Source organism: Diorhabda sublineata, chromosome 9 (genome assembly GCF_026230105.1).
Source record: "Diorhabda sublineata isolate icDioSubl1.1 chromosome 9, icDioSubl1.1, whole genome shotgun sequence".
In the NCBI taxonomy this organism is placed as follows: Eukaryota; Metazoa; Arthropoda; class Insecta; order Coleoptera; family Chrysomelidae; genus Diorhabda; species Diorhabda sublineata.
The window spans coordinates 10044171-10048372 of record NC_079482.1 but is presented as its reverse complement, the minus strand read 5'-3'; positions in this window follow the sequence as shown (position 1 = coordinate 10048372).

Here is a 4202-nt window from a genome sequence, read left to right as displayed (position 1 = left end):
TTGTGGTAAATTTCTCCATCAGTTGAATTACATACTTATGAGTTGCATGTCTTCCGTCATGTAATTCGTTAAATATTCTAGCAGCAGCTCTTGCACAATTATTATTTTGGTAGTATAAACCTACAATTTCAATTCTTTCTTGCAAAGAGTAAACCATTTCAGAGAAACAAAATAAATAATGTATCAAATTACACTATCAATAGTGACTACAAATTCTAGTTGACAATGTCAAACTTTAATAAAAAGTAGAGTTTTTTGTTGTTTGGATTTTTTAAGTAGAATAAATAGCACAGTTAAAAAGATTAAAGAGTTTGAACTGTTGTACAACCCATTTTAGTACAGGCAAATAAGGTGAAAGTAAATAATAAGTAAAATTTGTGCTCTTAAAAGAAAAATTGTTTATCTCATAAACTAACCACTTTATCCTACAAGTATTATACATTTTTGAAATCAGCTCAAAACTCATAAAAAATATGAAAAGTAATTTAAAAAAATAAAGGGGATGCTGCTAGGGGTGAGGGGGTGGCTTTTCCAGTAAGTTTAAATAAGCCATAATGCTTGCCCCTTCCAACATAAATTGACGTGTTTTTGGATTTTTTCTAAATACCAGTATTACAAAAGTTATTAAAGGTGGATACTTTTATCTCAAAAGCACTGTATATAAAAATTATCAGTCTGCTTTATTATGGATGTCTGCTGAAGCATCTAGCTAAGGTACCTCGAACGGATAAGTAACTTCAATAGTGGTTGTACAAGCGTTGTGTTTTTTAAGTTGAAAAACCATTTGAGATGTTTAAATACCTTAGAATTCAAATCATTTGACTGTTTCATAATTTCATAGGAGTATCTTTGCCTGTCTCAACCCCTTTACATGGATTATTATATATACTCACACCCTTGACTGAGTAGTTTCACTGATCGTAACCAAGCCTTAAAAATTAAATTTTCAAATTTGCTACCATAAAATTTGAGATAGAGAAAATAATTTTATATTTCATTCCAGAAAGGGGTACTTTGAAAAACCTTGAAAAACTACTGTAGTTATTCATATTTAATAAATAGGTCTGTAGCAAGGTGGATTATCATTTATAAGTTTTTAAAATTCCATAAAATCTTAAGTTGCATGTGATTTCTTCAAATTACTTTCTTGTGTTTTGTGTAGTCTTTGGAAATACGCTTTTGTTGATCAATGATTAGAAGTTTTTTTTCTAAACCAGGTGAGAGGATCAATCGAAGATAGAAAAGATATAACATGTCAACAATATTGATCGATATTCCATTAACTCCCATTTTTTGTTATTTCTACTAAATATCTACCTTTTGAATAACCAAAATCATCCTTAATATTTTTTGTTCTTTAGAAAGCAAATCGAAAACCCTTAATGGTAGACATTAGTCCTAATAGATGCTTTGCTACTTTACTTTTTATATATAAGATTTAGATATAAGACTCAAATTTAATTTAAAATTTCGTTTCAATAATATTGTAATAATAATAATAAGTAATAATTGTAATAATAGCAAAAAAACCAATATAACCAAAAATTGGAATTACTGTACTTAGTTTGATATTTTCAATTAATGATTTCATGATTTAAGCTACCTTAGATCAAAGAGAGCCATATGTGAAATATGTTGCCTATAAAGCATACGGATTGTTATTAGAAACAGAAGTGAAGTTTATTCCTTATGGGTTTTTTAAACTATATATACATTTAAATTATTATTAGACATCTACAGCTTTTGTGTATGATAAATACAATATAATGAAATTCAAATTTATATTGATAAATACTAACATTAATGTTTTGACATGGTGTGTAATTTCATACAGTGTATAATAAATAATTATGCACTAATGAATAAAAGGTATTTACATATTTCAAGAAGCCCTTAAATAATGAATGTTTCATAGTACAGTATGCATATTTTTTCAGTATAAGCATATCTTATTAGTAACCGTATTGTATGCGTGTAAGTGCTTTTTTGTTTTTAATTTAAGTTATAGAATAATAGTGAGATAATTATATCATTAGTACAAGAATCCAGTTATTTCTCGTTGATTAATTATGATGATGCAATTAAATTCTCTCATGGGCTTAACTTTTCCAAAAAGATTTGCAGCTATATTTCCCAAAACATATAATCATAATACGTGTAACTTTTGAAACAATGTAGTTGATCGAGGGACACCTTGTAAATTCACACCTTTAAAGATATCGATCACGTTTTTCTGATATATGGAATGTGGACACGTATACCAGACACAAGGATGTTAACGTTTTTCCTATTTTATTGTGCAAACAAAGGTTAAGGATACCTATGAAAATCAAGGTCTCCCTATTAATTGATTGTATCAAATACTGGAGATAATTGATTACTAATTTATTAAAATTGTTCCGTCTAGATAGTGTAACCCAACTGTGGGGACTTTTTTATCAAATTTGTCTCACTATTCAGATTTGGTTCAGACCATGTGTAGCTTTTCTAAGTAACAAAAGGACAGGTTATGGAAGAAGCCACCTGTTGTAGGATCCAATAATACACAGTTCATGCTTTTGTAAAACTAATGAAAACATAGAAGATATGAATATTGTAATCAGTATACTAATGGAAGGATAAAATTAATCCAAGGAAGTTAGGAAAGCTACATCGAGGAGATGTTAATATAAAAACTAAATTTCCAAAAAAGTTTCCACAACCCTTATTTTTTATCCACATCTTGAGGCACTTGTAGTTTGTATCTCAGAATGACCTGCTCTGTTGAAATTATGAAAAAAACCCCAATAATAATTAAATATGCAAATCCATTTACAATCGGTTTTCCTCATTACGGTGTTACCAATTGTCCCAAAAATTTTGGAACGAGATCAGAGCACATAGATAATGTTTAGGGGTTGTACAGATTAGGTTATTTCCCCTTTTAAAGAAACTTTTAATGTAACTTGATGATTTTCTCCAAAATCACTTTTCGCAAGCCTAGCCAAAGTGGAAACCTCGTATAATAAAGTGGTTTATTTATTTTTATTTGCTCATTTCAATTTTGGCGACGATTTTGTAATACCTAATAAACTTTCAAATTTCTGCTGCTTGAATTCATTTTTGGATTATTTAGCAATGCACCAAAAATTTTGGAAGTGCTGAAAGTATTTGGAAGTATTTATAAACATTAAACATAGACATTTTTTATTGTATTGCACTGCCAATAACGCGATTCGTGCGACAGTGCGTGGAAAATTACTTTTTTGTTTCCAATTCGTTTTATTTTTAGATCAGCAATGAAATATGATACAATGCAAAATTGTTGGTTCATTTTGTTAGTAAACAGTAAAAAATATAGACACAACAATAAAGTTTCTATTTTTTTAAAACCAGCTTAACACAAAGTTATTTATCTATAGAAACACATTGTAAAAATTTTATTACTTGAAGATTTTTTATTGCAGGAATTTAAAACAAATATTTAATCATTATATCAACCTCGTTTAATTTTATACAGTATTTAAAACATTAGTGAAAATATCTGTATTATTTTCAAAACATCGATAACTTATTTTCTTACCAATAAAAATATATTCTCGTCTATACCCTTACCTGGCTGTCTATTACATACAAACATGATATCCAACATCTTTATCGACAAAACTTCTTTTAATGATTCTACAGCTGCTCTGAATTCAGCTCCTGTGCTGTTTGCTGTTAACAATGGTTGTTTCATCTATCACCAAATCACCGAAACTCCACCAGAAAAACATATCTTCTTGTAGTGCTCTATCTACTATGAAAGAATTGTTACTGTAGTAAGTTCGTAACTTTGTTTTCCTAGGCTTTTCTATAAGCCTAGTCTTTTTGTTTTGTTTCCTCTCCAACACCTCTGTTGAAGAAGGAAGTTCCACAATATTGACACTTCACTTTTTTCTAGTTGTTCTTCTGAAGTTTCTATGTGTATTTCTTACTTTATAGTACCATATGCAATATTTTACCTCATAATTTTGTATTGATATAATGAGTTGACTGAATAGTCAGGCCCTTTTGATTGCTGATAACCTCTACTGACTAAACTTTCCTTACAGCTATCAGTAGTTTTTTATGAAAAACCACTTTTTATATACATATAGACAAATAAAAGCCTCATTTCATATATTTTGTCATAAATACAAAATTATCGAATTTGTTAGTTGAAGGGAATTAAACAATGAATA